Genomic DNA, 17,763 nt, shown 5'->3' on the forward strand with positions numbered 1-17,763 from the left:
TCCCAAGAAAGAAAACAGCGTACTTTTGCTCCCAAACCTGCCTGTTCTTCCCTTTACTTATTAGCCCAATAAAATCAAAGATCACGTTCTTCCTCCTGCGCTTTCCAGTCCTCGAGCTCTAGATTTCCAGGCGCTTCGGAGCTGTTTGGAAGCGTCCAGACGCCCTCCAGTGGTTGGCCTGCAGTCCGCACCCAGCGGGGCTATTGCCTATAGTTCAGCCGGCATTGCGTTTGATGGAGAATCTGGGGTCATGAACAATACCGATTTGAGAGGAAAGGAACAGTCCACATCGGCATGGGATTGTCTGGATGTCACGGGCTCTTGCCTAGAAGTTGAGTAGTTTCTCAATTACAGAAATTTTCCCTATCTGCAGAGACCTGAAATTGTCCTAGAAAAGTAACTCTTCTGTTTTGTGAGTAGATATAAGTTGCAATCGGTGTAATTATAGATTGCACTACAGACCACCCTAACAAACCAAGCACCTTCCTAAATTAAGAAACGTAAATTCAGAATATTAATACAAATTCTTCTCTACCATCTGTATATTTCACAAAATTCCAGCAGTGAGAAGTCGGAAAACTTCAGCTAGAGAACTGAAGGATAAGCTTTAATTTTTTAAATCAAATTTTCACTTAAAGCGTTATCTGATTTCCCCCGCCCAGTGCCCCCCAGTTTTGCTGATGTTCAAGTTCTTGGTCTACTTTAGGGTGCACTTTTTTTTTCTGTTGTGGGAAGGATGCATTTCTTCCCTCAGTCTTTCTGATAGTAGCTCTAATAGGTGCTCGTATGACTGAGGCAGTTTTGCAGGAAATATTCTGGACCCTTTTAAGGGACATGTGTATCTTTAGGAAGATGAGAATTCACGACTCCTATCTTGGAGAAAATGCTGATTCTCATCGGAGAGACTTTTTAGTCAGGGAAATATCAGGTATCAGGGAGTTAGCAAGCTGGCTTCCTGTGGCATCAAAGCCAAAAGGAGTAAAGAGAAAGAAATTATATCCACTTATTTCCTATTTAAAACACATACTGTAAGCAAATGTGAAAAATCAATATATCAAAAGAATATGGATGTTCTGATATTTTAAATATTTCCAATTTGTTCTAAAGTCTGGATAGTCTCATTTTAAGCAGAAAAAAAAATTCATACATGATGGTTTTCCTTAAAATGATTCAGGGAGTTGGAATAAAACGCATTGGAATTTGCAACTGTTCAGAACATAATTCAAATGTCTATGAGAAATAATTCATAAACTTAAATCAAATGCCTCCTTCTGGGATTATATACCTAAGTAATTATTGATATTGGAGTAACTAAGCAGCAATATGACAGATACATACTTAGATAAAGTTTGAAGAGAGGTATTAAATATACGTATCATTAGATAATGTGGCTTTGTCTCCTCAGGAAAATATTTAAGTGATTTGAATTTATACAAATCAGCATTACAGAAAATAATTATGATTAGCCCAGTGTCACAGAGGCAATGACTCTAAAGTTGGCCATTTAAAGGATAAGTAGCGTTTTGCCAAGTTCAGAAGGAGGTTCAAGTATGTCAGAGAGAAAACAGCAAGAAGCTAAATCATGGAGGAATAAAGGTGCAGGGAGTGTTCAATTACTTTGAGTTCAACAACATTGAAACAGGGTTGTAGGGAGCTGAGACCTGAAAAGTTGGTTGGAAATGGACTGTAAAAGGGCTTAGCTATATTCTAAATATATTTGGATTTAAAGCTACCAGTAACCGAGTGCACTGGTGGTTTTAAAACAAATGACACTGAAAAAATGACACTGAAGCAATGCTTCAAATTAAAATACAGATAGGGATTTATCTTTCTATTTATTTGTTTATTTATTATTTTTTGGCCTTGAACTATCTAGGTGGGTGTTCTAACCTTGGCTACGAGTTAGAATCACCTTGAGAGATTTTTAAAAAAGAACATGCCAAGGCCCCACTCCCTGTTTTAGGTTAGGGGCCGGGATTTTGGATCGGTAATTTATAAAAGCTCTCCAGGGAATTCTAATTAGCATAGAGAATAGAGAATCACTGATCTAGGTAATTTCTTTTTACCTTAATGAGTTCAATATTTCAGGAAAAAAAAAAAAAAAAAAAGTAAGTTCTGTACTTAGAAATGTCCCAGCTAACCATCAAGGCAGGAAAGTTGATACTTCCAAGAACTGAATTTCATGATCCTCTCTATTAAAATGAAGTGATACTATAAAAATAATTTTCACATAGCACAAAACAGAATACCATCTCCAAGACGTGGTTGCAGGGCAAAGCTTACTTTTAAATATGGATTAGTCTTCCTTTTTTTTAGACTAGTCTGGACTTCCTTTTTGTATTAGCTGCCTCCAGATAGAAGTGGAGATCTATTGAGTCAAGTGTCCAGATAAATAAATGAAACAAGCTGGTGTATCAAACCCCAGAGTCCACAGACTAAGCAACTCTTGTTTAATATAGCAGTTACACCCAGAAGAAATAATAAAGGAAATAAACCCAAGAGCAAAGATTTAAAAAATAATAATTAGACAAAAGAACTTTCTAACAGGTGACTAACATAATGGTATTTAAGCTAACCCTGCTATCTATCTTCCTAGAACTTTAGAATTCATTCCAAAGGCCTAAGAACCCAGGTTCTATCACCAAACTGTCACCCAGCTATCCTGTGCACAGACTATTTGAAGTTACTTAATGAAGGCTTCTCCCTTCTTTACCCCCTTTTATAACAGCTTTCTCAGAATCTTTAGGAATAACTCTTCACTAGCTTTTCTTTCCTTACAGACCTTAGGAAATGCTCCTTTTCTATTTCTGATCTAGTTGCCTCTCCTGCGTGCAGCCTAAAAGAGGGAGGAAAAAAAACCTCTACTAAATAGAGTACTATGTCTTTACCTTCAGCTGTGACCTTCAAATTCCATCATGAATTTTCCACTTTTCCTCATTCTCTCTTTAATTTTCTGGCACTTCCTGGAGTTTGTTTCCCAGCATGCCTTCTCTTGAAGTCTGTGCATAAGTAGAAGCAGTTTTACAAGTTGCTGAAATATCCTTAAAGAGGCATTTTTAGAAGTTCTTACTTATGAATTGCCTATGTATTGTTTTGCTCATTTCAAAATATAGTTTAAATAAGACCTACATAGTAAACTTTTTAAACATACAGAATTTTGAGCAGTCATTTTGATAAACAGCTAAATCAAATAATTAGGTACATATGTAAATATGTGTTATGTTTCTTTGTATTACAAATGTGTATGTGCTTACATATAATTTCGAAAGAAGAAAACAAGAACTGGTTGATTCAATCAATTTCCACATCACTTTTCATTAGCTAGACTTCAGTATATATACCATAGAGCTATGTGGCCAATATTCAACCATAAAGCTGATATTGGTAGGTGATATTATTCCCATGAGAAATGTTTGTCTTGTCTTTTACTATTTGAACATGTATGTACTTTTACTGCTCTGTATTTTCCCTCTTCAAATTTTTAAATAAAAATCACCAAATAAAATCTATCTGCATTTTAAAAATCTAATCAATCAACTAAGTATACTATCCTAAAATGGTCTTTGTGAATTATTAAATAACATTACACTCCTTGCTTAAAGGAATACAGATTACCATGAATGCACATTACAAAATAAATAAATAAATAATAAATAAAAATTTGTATTTATGTTTTATTACAATGGCAACATAGATATCTACAGCATACCTTTATTTAAATAAAAAGAATATTTGTAGCCTTTTCAGAAATAAAGTTAACCTGTACTTTTTTTCTCAAATATATACAAACTAATAATTAGGATACTTTTCTCCCACCAGCTACATCTACCATCATCCAAAAAGCATGTAAGTTTGTGTGCTTTTGTATTTTTTACTTGTTTATAGACCCCCCCAAGGCTAGAACATCTTTTTTAAAAATTTAATTGATGCCGTTATGTACATACACATATATACACATGTAGCATATTTATGAGCATATATACAGACAGAGAAAGAACTTATTTTTCAATCAATGTTCACCCAAGATTTTCATCAACTTCCGTGAGAATTCTATTTAAAGACGAGCAGAGGATATAACCCTTAGTCAGTGAGCATGATTTCATGAAATAGGAAATGCTGTTTCTAAGCCCCTTTTTAGCATTGGCTTTACTTTTTCTCCCCAGATCTAAACTGGCTAAGCAAAATAGAATTATGGCAAACTGAGAAACTCTTTCCTCAAATTATGTGCATATTTTTTACATAAAAGTCTCAGGGGATATTGTGGAGTGTGGATTTTTTTTTTTTTTTGTAGTCGTCTAAATAATTGTCTCAAATTTTTTCCCATTTTTCTTGGCCATGGTAGAGATGGTCTTTCAAAGTATATTATTTATTTTTTAGGAAAATTGTCCTCTTACTGCAGATTTATAACTCTAGTCTGAGACTTCCAAATACCTTATGCCAACATTGTAAATTTTATTGTGATGTCATAAAGTTACAGTTAGGGTATAATTTTTTAAAGGTATTTCATTTTGGAATAATAGTTATAAAGCTGGTCTCTATAGAAACCACTGTAACTTGTGATTTTAGAACATCAGATAATAATGGAGAGGATTATTGGCCAAAACTTTTTTTTTTTTTTGATTTTTAAAGAATTTATTCTGTTAAGAAGTATAACAGGGGATGGCCACAGACATATTACAATTGCAGGCCAGGGGCAAATAGTAGAGAAAAAGCCTCCTTTTTTTTTTAATCGCGAAATCAAAGACTCTACTCCCTGAATACAGTCCCTTTCAGGGTTGATGTTGAGTTTCCAGACCTTTAAGCACTATTAACATCCAGCTTTCATTATTTCTAGGTGAATTCAACAAAACTCCATTCTTGTTAGAAATTGTGAAAGATGTTTCTGTGAAAGCTGTTAAAACCACAGTCAAGAAATCTGGTAAATTCTACTAATTGGTCCATTCCATTATTCTGTTTCTCATCTCAATCTAACTATCATTTGTTTGTAATATACACCTACAAACAAGAAACATCAAGACAGAAATACAGAGGCACTGTCCACAAACTCTCTGAGGGCTAGCAGTCTTCATGAAACTTCATGTGGGAGTAGAAGGCTTCTTGATCCGGGAAGGATTTTCCACAGATGTAACAGGAATGGCCGCCATCCTCCTTGTGTAAGCGTCGGACATGGCTGTCGTGGGCAGCAAGGGACGCAAAAGATTTGGCACAGTACTTGCATTTGAAGGGCTTCTCCCCGGGGTACTTCCTGATATGTGTGCGGAGTATACTAGAGGCAGTGAACTTCTTTGTACAATACACCCAGTGCTAAAGTCTGGCTCCAGAGTGGACTCTCATGTGTTTGTTTAGGTTGGAAGATTGAGAGGAACATTTCCCACACGTAGAACACTTGTGAGGCTGATGCTTCTCATGAACGTGAAGGATATGGATCCGGAGCCGTTCTCACTTCTCAAAGGATCGTTTGCATAAAGAACAGGGAAATTTCCTGTCACCCTTGTCCACACACGGGGTGTACTTGAGATGCTTGTCTCTGTAATATTTGTAGGTAAATACTTTTCCACATCTTTCACACCTGTACCCTTCTGCAGACTCTTCCGAGGGCCCAGATGCCTGGTTCCGCTGCTTTATGACCTGCAGGCTCACGGGAATGTCCAAAAACTTCTCATAGCAATCTCCATACCACACAAGGAGCTCTGGGTTCTGGTAGATCTCCTTGCAGCTTTCATAAAAGATCTGCCCTTGACATTGTACGGCAACTAGGTTCTGCTCCATGGGGAAACGAGCCCAGTTGACATAGGACATCCAATTCCCTGCACCTCCTTTTCCATCAATAAAGTGGCTCAAATGACCATCTTCAAAGATGTCTCACATCAGGGAATTACCCCCGTACATCCTGACTTAGCTGGTGTTGACCACTTTACCCTGAAAGGGCCCGACCCTGACTCCTTTGTTTATGACAGGGCTACTGAAGAACACACCAAAATGTGCCACTTCACCGAATTTCGTCTGCCCGAGGCAGAGACCTTCTGGTAGCTGAAGGGAGTCGTTATCCAGAGTCTGAGGAAGAGAATCAGACCCAGAGCTGTCTGTGGGGACCAGGAGGCCTGAAATCACGTGGTGCAGGCGGGCGGAGTTCTGAGGGCTGGGGATGACCCCATATAGAACTAAGTGCAGGTCTTCCTGGGTGAAGTGGTAATGGTGAGATGCCTTCCCCTCTTGGTTCACGAGTTTGGGGCCATCGTCAGAGCGCTCTCTTTGAGAGCGCAGCAGCCGAGCACTCCAAAACTTAAAATGAGAAATATTTTACTGAAATGACTCTTTCTAAACTCAAGTCTGGAAGGAAAATGCGCCGTTAAAATGATTACCTTTTAATCAGAGATTATCACTCTCATTTTCCATTAGTCTACCTTTTGGGGGGCATATGATGTATACTAAATTAAATAGAATTTATTGGTTCATCTAGATTCTGAATTACCCTCCGTTCCTATGGATTAGGAAAGTGATTTTCTTAGCCCTTTTCCTTGAAATCCATCAGGATCTTTTATGCGGACTAGCTAGTATTCTGCACACTTCCAATGCTTAATAAATATTACATTACAATATTAGCATAATAATAAATCATCTTAAAGTACTACATGGGCTATTAAGTGAGATCCTATTCAGTTTGAGCCAAGACATCAAAAAGTTTTGTTTTCTCTATATGCATACAAAGTAATTTTAAAACTCCCTTTCCATGAAATGTCCTTGCATCATAAGATGTCTACATATTACAGAGTGAAGTGGTGAAATGCGTATCTTCCAGTTATGTATTTCATTGGTTCAATTTATTCTGGGGCCTGAATTTGCCATTTTAATAAGAGGAAATATAAAATTGGGCAGACAAAAATGGAAATAGCACCATTTGTCAAGTAAATGCCCTTTTCCCAGTGGCAATTCTGAACTCTTTATAAAGGATTTCCAGGCCAGCAGCTAGGTAGTGTTCCTTGCCACTAAGAAGTCCTGCTTTGTCTGTGATTGGTTATGTCACACACACCTAGACTAACAACAACTGAAAACATGAGGATTTTCTTTATAGTTACAGAAACAAGAATGAAGTAAAAAATATTCTGTTAATAAAATCTCATCCTAACTGGTTGCTGTGAGGGAGGTCCTAGTTTGAAACTGCCATCAAAGCTAAAAATAAAGACATTTCCCCTTCCAAAAGTATTGCTCAAATATTATACATTTTATCTACCAATAAGTGACTCAAATAGGATAAAAATGACGCAGAATCTGTGATAGATAGCAAAATGGCCAAAATGTTTTCTCCCGTACAGTTTAACTTTGCAGTTAGCCCCTCGCATCAGTAGAGAGTCTATTTTTTCACCCCTTGAATCTGAGCTGACCTTGGACATCCTTTGGCTGAAAGGCTGTTGAGCTAATTCTGAGCCACACCTCAAGAGGCATTCAAGTTTCCACTCTCTCTCTAGGAACCCTGCCCAATGGCCATATGGACAAGCTGAAGCTAGCCTTCTGGTTGATGAGAGACACGTAGCTCATTCACCCCCATTGTCCCAGGCAATCCCCAGATGCAGAGCTAACCAGCTGACTGGCAGCGACCAGCAGATGCATGAGAAATTTCCAGCTGAGACTAGAAGAGCTTCACAGCTGAGCCCAGCCTAAACTGCCCACCCAAAGAATCCTGTCCTCAATAAATGGTCCTTGTTTTGAACAACTAAATTTTGGGGTGATTTGTTATACAGCAATAGACAACAGATTCATCCATTTCTTAAATTATCAGAAGTAAAATTTTGGATATTATTCACCTCAAATTAATGTTATTCTTTCATAACTTTGATTTCCATTACTGAGTTACTTGGTGCTAAATCTGTACTTGGGGAACTTCCCTGGTGGCGCAGGGGTTAAGAATCCGCCTGCCAATGCAGGGGACACGGGTTCAAGCCCTGGTCTGGGGAGATCCCACATGCCACGGAGCAACTAAGCCCGTGTGCCACAACTACTGAGCCTGTGCTCTAGAGCCCGCGAGCCACAACTACTGAAGTCTGTGTGCCTAGATCCCGTGCTCCACAACAAGAGAAGCCACGGCAATGAGAAGCCCGCGCACCACAACGAAGAGTAGCCCCTGCTCGCCACAACTAGAGAATGCCCGCACGCAGCAACGAAGACCCAAAGCAGCCAAAAATAAATAAATAAATTTATTTACTTAAAAAAAAAAACTGAAACTTTAAAATAAATAAGTAACTAAATCTGTAATTGGTGACATCGTTTTCTGAATATTTCTCATAGGAGTGTTTGTTTCTGCTACTTCATAAATTTCATAGGGAGTCTTTTTTCTTCAATAAAAACTTTACATGGAACCCTAAATGAACACAATTAACATTCAGGCCCTTCTGATCCTCTTAGCATAATGTCATTTGGTTAGAATAGCAAGCCTGAAGAGATGATTTATCCAGAGGTGATTCTTCTTCTAAAGTGGTGTCCAGCCAGAAAAAATGAAAAGGTAAAATCAAAGGAAGCTATGTTTAGCTTCATCTCAAATCTCCACATCACTCGCTACATTGATTTAACGTCATGACACCTGCATCTTTCAGCAGGAGGATCTGGCACAAGACAGAAACTGTAGTGACCCTGTAAGGGTCATCTTGCTGTCAGCCTCAAATTACAACACCTCTGCTCTTGGCTGACAGCCATGGCAGGACTGGGGATGTACAGCCCTCTTTCCATAGGTGGAATAGATGGGTTTCAAGGAAGTGAGATATAAAGTGAAATGTTATATATCAAGTCTTCTCTGCCTATAATTTAGAGTTCTAAAATGGGAGTAAGTTTTGTCAAGTTCCTTATATGTAATCCCCCTAAGTCTATTTACTAGCCTGAGTTTCTAATCTGTGCCACCTAGGGTGGAGTCTAATCCAGACTCAAAGTTGTCTTGTCAGCATTCATCTCACTTTCTTCCTCTGCAGCAACTGAACCACTGGCCACCCTTTCTTCTTGAGACCTTCTTCCTCTTTGATGTTTGTTACTCCACATGTTCAGAGTTCTCTTCTTTTGTCTCCAACTAGTTCCTTCTGCCTGCTTGACTATGACTCACAGCCCGGTGCCAGGCACATAGTGAACACAATACATATTTGTGGTATGAATGTCCAGCCCTTAAATATAGGTGTTTTTCTTTAGCCGTCTTTTCTTTCTTTACTGACATGATCTTTAACAATCACATTCATATTCATAGCTCCAATTATATTTTCTTTGTGGATCAGGATAAAGACCCCCATCAGTTCCCAAATGAGAATTTCTCGGTAACAGACTTGATAAAGCAGTGGACTCACTATTCTGTCAAGGGATGTAATGCTTCGTTTCTCGATTTCTCATTTCTATATCAAGTTGCCTCCGAACCAATCTCAGCCACCCACTCTTACCTCCATCCGATATTTACTGCATTCTGCAGCTGGAGTGATCTGTTCCAGAGGGAACCGTCACACTCTACCAGTTAATGGCTTCCCATACCTGTCAAAATAAAGATAAAATTCTTAACATGGCCACCAACCCCTGCATGAGCTGATCCTTGCCTTCCTCTCTGACCTCATCTTACAGGACCCTCCCCACACTCACTAACTCCAGCCACAATGACTTCCTCTCATGTCCTCAAAGAAGCCATGCATCTCCCTGTCTCCAGGTGCCCCCTCTGCCGGAAACATTTAGAGTCCCACCTGTTTGACTCATATTCATCCTTCAAGTCTCAGCTCAGATGCCATTTTCTAGGGGAAGTCTCTTCTGACTCCATGAATAGAGCAGGACTCCTCTAGCCACATGGCACCGAGTTCCCTTCATACTATCCACACTGGTCCCCTGATTGAAACTGTATACTTGTGTGGCATTTCCTCCGTGTCCCCTTCTAGTTCAGTTGCTCCCCATCACCTCTCTAGAGCTTAGCACTGTACACAGCACACAGTAGACACTCTATTAATATATATTCAGTGAGGGAAGGAAAATAGTGTACTAGTACTTTACACTGTGTTTTCCCTTGTGTTTTCTGTGAGGAACCAGATCTCAGGGCTATACAAAAGGCAGTGGGGATGAGAGGGAGGGACAGTTAAGTGCCTCTCAAAGACTTGGAAATGAAGGATTTCCCTCAGAAAGTTTAACCAGAGAAGTTCCGCACAATGAACCCCAGCAGAGATGTACAAAAACAGCCTTGAGGAAGTACTTGCAACCTAGAGACAGACCTAAAGGAGGGTCTCTCCGTTTCTAAAGAAGGAAGGCGGCAACCTCAAAGGGAGCCAGTCAACTATGGAGCAAAGAAAATGAAAGGAACTGAGGCAAATTCAGTTCTAATTCCTGAAGTAGTAGTCCCAGGAAAGGGTGCCTGGTCAGCGTGACAGGCAAATCCAAATTGTAAACATCTCCACCCAAGAGTCTCAGCATAATACCTGAAACATTTAACTCATCTAATGTCCTCCTTTGTTGTGAGGCCTCCAAACATTTGCCCACCCTCCGCTGCGAGTAGCTTGCCATTCATTTATTTTTTCATTCATTCATAAATTTATTGAGCATCTAATATGTGCTATGCCTTGAGGATATAGTAGTAAGTAAGACAGAGCTGGTCCCTGCCCTCACAGAGTATATATTACAGTCTATCAGGTGACAGACAAGAAAACAATTTACCATAAAAGTGTTGGGTCCTAAAGAGTAATAATGCTGCCTGCCTGCCTAAAATCCTTTCTTCAGAGAATCTCTCCTTCTCTCATCCGGTGACGCTATCCATTGCCATGACATAGCACACTACCATACCACCGCACCCTTATCACCACAGGGTCAATCAGGCTGGTCAGGTCCTCACTGAGATTTGTGAATGAAGCCAGGATTGAGAGGGCCTCTCTTCTTCTTTGGGGATTTTGAGTTATGGGGATATAGGTTTGGGGCTGCCAGCAACCATCTTGCCTATGCTGGGGAAGAGAGCCGCCAGATCTAACAAATTAAAATACAGTACACAATTATTTGTTCAATCAACAAACACTTATTGAGCACTTACTCTGTGTCCAGTACTGTTCTAAGAGCTGAGAATTCATCAGTGAACCAAACAGATTAAAATCCCTGCCCTATGGAGTTTCCTTCCTAGTGGAGAGAGAAATTAACAAATAAGACTAACAGATAAAATATATGGTACATTGAAGAGTGATACATGCCAAGTTAGAGAGGTAAGGGAGCAGCCCCATGAATACAGGGAAAAGCAATCCAGGCAGAAGGAATAGCAAGCACAGGGGTCTGAGTGGGGAAAGTGTCCAGAGTATTGGGGGATGCCACCCTGGCTGGGGAGAGTTGAATGAAGGGACCAGCAGAAGGAGATAAAGTCCTAGGAGGCAGTAGGGGCCAGATCTTCCAGGCATCACAGGCCTTTGTAAAGATTGTGTCTTTTACTTCCACTGTGACTCTTACTTTGAGTGAGATGGGAAGAGTTAAGAGTTTAGAGCTGAGGGTCAGACTGAAGTTTCAGAGGCTCAGTCTGGATATTCTGAGAATCCAGGGCAGAGCAGAGAAGCTGGGAGACCAGTAGGAGGACTTATGTTAAGTACAAAGTCTGCTCTTGGTTAGTTGCTACTATCATTAATTACATTATATTTACATTAGGTAAGTTGTACATGTCAGGATTTCAGAATTACTATATACTTTTATGTTTTTTATTAATTTTTTTCTTTCCTTGGTACCATTTGACATTGAAGCCCAACAACGTTCAGTTTGCGGTTGAAGAAATGGTAATGGAGATACTTATATATCAATAAATGATCCCTATCCCAGGATTTCAGTTTTAGAAGCATTATTATATGAGGGGAGATTTTAAACGTTATCACCCTTGTTCCTTGATACCACAAGTCAAAAAGCAACCCCTCTACAGCCAGAGGGCAAATTAGTTGCTGGTTCCTGTGTAGATGAATTATGGCTTAAGGAGTAACAAAAATTTTGAATTAATAAACAACTTGCATTGAAAGAAATAAGAAGAGAGGAAAGATTCATGAGCTTAGGGAAAGGATTTTATAATGTACCCCAGTCGACTCAATGATAAATGTACATAATTAATCATAGATGCCATTTTTGCAAATGATATTTTTAAATGATAGAGGCAATTATCTGTACAATTACATATGCACAGCAATGCATTATTTTCTGCTTTCAACAGGCAACCTACCCTGCAGAACAGGTAAGGAAGAGACTTACCTAATTTAGCATCCTAATTTTAACCTCTATCTCAAGAGGACATTTTTTGGTAATTAGAGGAGATTCAGAAAAGGAATGTAAAATGGTGACTTCTTGGTTCACCTACTATTCTGGTGAAGCTATTTAATCACTATGGTTTAAAGCTATAAAATACATTACATTCTCTTTTTTTAAAGAAATATAAAATAATTTTCTAAATGCCTTTCCAATAAATGTTCTGGAAATAAATTATAAAACTTGTGAAAATGAAAGAATATTTGCTACTCTCTTTTTTTTGTTGTTGGGGAATGCTTTTTTATTTTTATTCTTTTTCGTTTTTTTTTTTTTTAATTCACATCTTTATTGGAGTATAATTCCTTTACAATATTGTGTTAGTTTCTGCTCTATAACAAAGTGAATCAGCTATATGTATATATACATCCCCATATCCCCTCCCTCTTGCATCTCCTCCCATCCTCCCTATCCCACTCCTCTAGGTGGTCACAAAGCACCGAGCTGATTTCCCTGTGCTATACAGTTGCTTCCCACTAGCTATCTATTTTACATTTGGTAGTGTATATATGTCAATGCTACTCTCTCACTTCATCCCAGCTTACCCTTCCCCCCCCAGCTCCCATATCCTCAAATCCATTCTCTACATCTGTGTCTTTATTCCTGTCCTGACCCTAGGTTCATCAGAACCATTTTTTTTTAGATTCCATATATATGTGTTAGCATACAGTATTTGTTTTTCTCTTTCTGACTTACTTCACTCTGTATGACAGACTCCAGGTCCATCCACCTCACTACAAATAACTCAATTTCGTTTCTTTTTATGGCTGAGTAATATTCCATTGTATATATGTGCCACATCTTCTTTATCCATTCATCTGTCAATGGACACTTCGGTTGCTTCCATGTCCTGGCTATTGTAAATAGTGCTGCAATGAACATTGTGGTACATGTCTCTTTTTGAATTATGGTTTTCTCAGGGTATATGCCCAGTAGCAGGATTGCTGGGTCATATGGTATTTCTATTTTTAGTTTTTTAAGGAACCTCCATACTATTCTCCATAGTGGCTGTATTAATTTACATTCTCACCAACAGTGTAAGAGGGTTCCCTTTTCTCCACACCCTCTCCAGCATTTATTGCTTGTAGATTTTTTGATGATGGCCATTCTGACTGGTGTGAGGTGATACCTCATTGTCATTTTGATTTGCATTTCTCTAATGATTAGTGATGTTGAGCATCCTTTCATGTGTTTGCTGGAAATCTGTATATCTTCTTTGGAGAAATGTCTATTTACGTCTTCTGCCCATCTTTGGATTGGGTTGTTTGTTTTTTGATGTTGTGCTTCATGAGCTGCTTGTATATTTTGGAGATTAATCCTTTGTCAGTTGCTTCATTTGCAAATATTTTCTCCCATTCTGAGGGTTGTCTTTTCATCTTGTTTATGGTTTCCTTTGCTGTACAAAAGCTTTTAAGTTTCATTAGGTCCCATTTGTTTATTTTTGTTTTTATTTCCATTTCTCTAGGAGGTGGGTCAAAAAGGATCTTGCTGTGTTTTATGTCATAGAGTATTCTGCCTATGTTTTCCTCTAAGAGTTTTATAGTGTCCGGTCTTACATTTAGGTCTTTAATCCGTTTTGAGTTTATTTTTGTGTATGGTGTTAGAAAGTGTTCTAATTTCATTCTTTTACATGTAGGTGTGCAGTTTTCCCAGCACCACTTATTGAAGAGGGTATCTTTTCTCCATTGTATATTCTTGCCTCCTTTATCAAAGATAAGGTGACCATATGTGTATGGGTTTACCTCTGGACTTCCTATCCTGTTCCATTGATCTATATTTCTGTTTTTGTGCCAGTACCATACTGTCTTGATTACTGTAGCTTTGTAGTATAGTCTGAAGTCCAGGAGCATGATTCCTCCAGCTCTGTTTTTCTTTCTCAAGATTGCTATGGCTATTCAGGGTCTTTTGTGTTTCCATACAAGTTGTGAAATATTTTTTTCTAGTTCTGTGAAAAGTGCCATTGGTACTTTGATAGGGATTGCATTGAATCTGTAGATGCTTTGGGTAGCATAGTCATTTTCACAATGTTGATTCTTCCAATCCAAGAACATGGTATATCTCTCCATCTATTTGTATCATCTTTAATTTCTTTCATCGGTGTCTTATAGTTTTCTGCATACAGGTCTTTTGTCTCCTTAGGTAGGTTTATTCCTAGGTATTTTATTTTATTTGTTGCAATGGTAAATGGAAGTGTTTCCTTAATTTCTCTTTCAGATTTTTCATCATTAGTGCATAGGAATGCAAGAGATTTCTGTGCATTAATTTTGTATCCTGCTACTTTACCAAATTCATTGATTAGCTCTAGTAGTTTTCTGGTAGCATTTTTAGGATTCTCTGTGTATAGTATCATGTCCTCTGCAAACAGTGACAGTTTTACTTCTTCTTTTCCAATTTGGATTCCTTCTAATTCTTTTTCTTCTCTGATTGCATGGCTAAAACTTCCAAAACTATGTTGAACAATAGTGGTGGCTACTCTCTACTAAATTATTCTTTCTATTAAAATGAGAAAGAAAATTTCAGCAACTACAGTAGGCAATAGTCTTTTTTTTTAACTTGATAGAATGAATACATCCTCTCTGTGCTTTCTTTACCCTGATGGTCTTACCTTACAAAGGCAGTAAGCTGTGGTGAAGGGTTCAGTCTGGAATCAGACCAAACATAGCTTCAAATCTGGTTCAGCAATTTACTATGATTCTAACCTTGAGCAACTTACTTAACATTGCTAAGCTTCAACTGCTTTGTAAAAGTGAGTCTAATCATATCAATCTCATAAAATATGCTGTGAGCAGTACAGGAGATAATGTTTATCAAGTATCTGGTCTAATGTCAGGGACTCAACCCATGTTCAATACTGTAGGTAGTATTAATGTTAAGTCCTCCCCCTCAAGTTCTTTAACATCTTATCTGTCTAAAATAAATTGTAATGTCAACTATCATTCACTCATTCTACCAATGTGTATTGAGTGCCATGCATACTTACAAGATATCAGTGTATAAATAAATGAGTCATTTTGGATGTAAGTAAATAAAGAAAGGATGGATTATTCAGGTTAGCAATTTTGATCTCTAACTCAGATTGTCTAAAACTGTGTTGTCCATACGACTGCCACACACATGGCTCTTGAGCACTTGAAATGTGACAATTTTAAATTGAGATACACTGAATATGTAAAATATACTCCAGATTTTGAAAACTCATTTTTAAAAAAAAGACTGCAAAGTATCTCTTTACGATTTTTTTTTGATATTGATCACATGTTGAAATGATAATATTTTGTATATACTAGGTTACATAAAATATATTATTAAAATGAATTTTGTCTGTTTCTTTTTACTTTTATAGATATATGGCTATGGGGAAATTTTAAATTTTGTTGCTCACATTTGTGGCTACAATTATGTTTCTACTGGGCAGCACTTATCTAAATATTTAAATACAGTAAGAAAGGAGGAAAGATTGGAAAGGAGGGAGGGAAAGGGGAAGGAAGGAAAATAAAAAGAATCTTCATGAACTAAAAGATATAAGCCTTAAAAGATCACATAGTGGAACAGTCATTTCTCCACATAACACCAATGACAAAAAAATCTGGGAGACTGAGATACTGTGCTTATAGCACAATGCCAGTTACTTGGCAAATGCCAGCTTGTAATACTTATTTGTTTCATGATCACCTCTCATATTTTAGGCACCATACTAGTTGCTACAGTTACAATGATGAACAAAACGATCCCATCTATCCAGGAGTACTCAGTCTAATGAGAATTACAAACAAGAAAAAATTTTGCAAACTTTTTTGTTTTGTATTTTATATTGTTCTCATGGACCTAAAAGATACTATGTTCTAATTTTCTTTCAAAGAGTTTGTACATACCTCTCCACATCTGACCCTTATTAGCATAATTTCTGTTTTGTTCTTGTGAAAATTAACAGCAAGGGGATATCGAAAGGCATTTTTAGTTCCTTTGGTAAAAATTTCATTGACTAATATACTGCAAAGTTGTTCAGTAACAAAAGTCAATTTAGAAGCACTCAACTGCCATATATTTCTATATCATACATATCATTCTCACGCAAAATCATTCCTGAATCCTCCTACAATATTTCAGGCTGCCTATGTAGTCATGCTTGTATATATGTGTATGCAAACCATTTGCATACAAATATGCAGAGCAAACCCTTCATTTTGGAGCAATCACAGCCCTCGCCCACCCCCTTCCACCACCACCTCCCCCCACTAAGCTCTAAGAGGAAGGAACCCGAAGCTCTGGCAGCTCCTGGCCTTTTGTCGTGCTGATTAGAATTGAGCTGAGCTGCAGGATTTACATCTTAAAGGAAACCAAGCCCTGGCCCCAGAAACCGATGGATCCCTGAAGGAGGAGGAGAGAAAAGGAAAAGCTTACAGGAGTCAGAGTTGGGAAGCCGAGTTTGGGGGACTGGGGAGAGAGACAGAGAGAGAGAAAGGAAACAGAGAACAGTTACCATGGCGAGCTGTGCAAGATATTGAGATTTGAGATGAAACTGAAATACTGAGCTATTGATAAGGGATGAGATTCTGAAAGAGAAGAGAAATGAAGGCAGAATGAGCAGAGGCAAGAAGATCCCAAGACTTGCTGAGGGTTATATAATCCTTTGGTGATTTTCTGAGAGGCTGCAATGAGGATTTAAAATGCTTTTCATTAATTCTTGCCTATCCAACTGGTGTTTCTATCTGCTTTGTAACCATTGACGCTGGTGAGAGCAACTGGGTTAAATTAATTAAACAACGAGTCTGAGGCTGTTAGACTGATGGGGCTCTAATGCTGTGCCAGCCTGCAGGCAAACCTAAATCTAAGCTTGTAAATGCCTCCAGGTTAGGAATCAAAATGCTAAGGACAACCAATCACAAACAGCCTACTTGGCTTTAAACTACAGCCAGTCAAATAATTTCCTTTCTTTGCTTCCACACTTTCTCTATATTAAGTCTTTCCTGAGCTCCTGTGGTCCAGTGTTCCCACCACTTCTGGTCTGGTGCTGCCTGATGCAAATCAATTTTTGCTCAAACTTAAAATTTTTATTCTGCCTCGGTTTATCTTTTAACAGTTCAAAGCAGCCCAGCTCTCTCTGGGTTCCTGGTGCTACTTCAGTAACTCAGTCTGGAAAGTGAAGGCTGTCCCAAGCCCTGTGCAGCACAGCGGCAACTATGGCGGTCTCTAGCAACCTCACCCAGAAGATGCTCCAGAAATATGGGCTGAATGAAAAAATCTCTGGGGTCTGAAGGGAGATTCGATGTTGGTATCTCCAAACACAGACTAGGTATGTGGCAACCGACTGAATAAACGCATCTGTATGGCTGGAGAAAGTGACAAGTACCGCCCCAAGCACGACCCTTCAACTTTCATGTTTGTGACACCAAGAGCTAGAACAGACCTGGTTTACTGGTTTTGTTCAGCTGTTTTGTTTTGTTTTTTGATATCCAATTGTCCTTGACAAGAAATACACATTCTCAGTTTAAATACACAAGTCACTTT

The 17,763-nt window shown here is 38.5% G+C and overlaps 1 pseudogene across 1 annotated transcript; it reads right to left on the reverse strand.

The window, feature by feature from the left end:
- Positions 1-4,961: 4,961 nt before the first annotated feature.
- Positions 4,962-6,291, reverse strand: LOC309623323 (PR domain zinc finger protein 14-like; annotated as a pseudogene). The gene has a single exon. The product of its transcript is annotated as a PR domain zinc finger protein 14-like (transcript).
- Between the last annotated feature and the right edge of the window lie 11,472 nt (positions 6,292-17,763).

This window comes from Balaenoptera borealis (assembly GCF_965194805.1).
Source record: "Balaenoptera borealis genome assembly, chromosome: 2".
In the NCBI taxonomy this organism is placed as follows: Eukaryota; Metazoa; Chordata; class Mammalia; order Artiodactyla; family Balaenopteridae; genus Balaenoptera; species Balaenoptera borealis.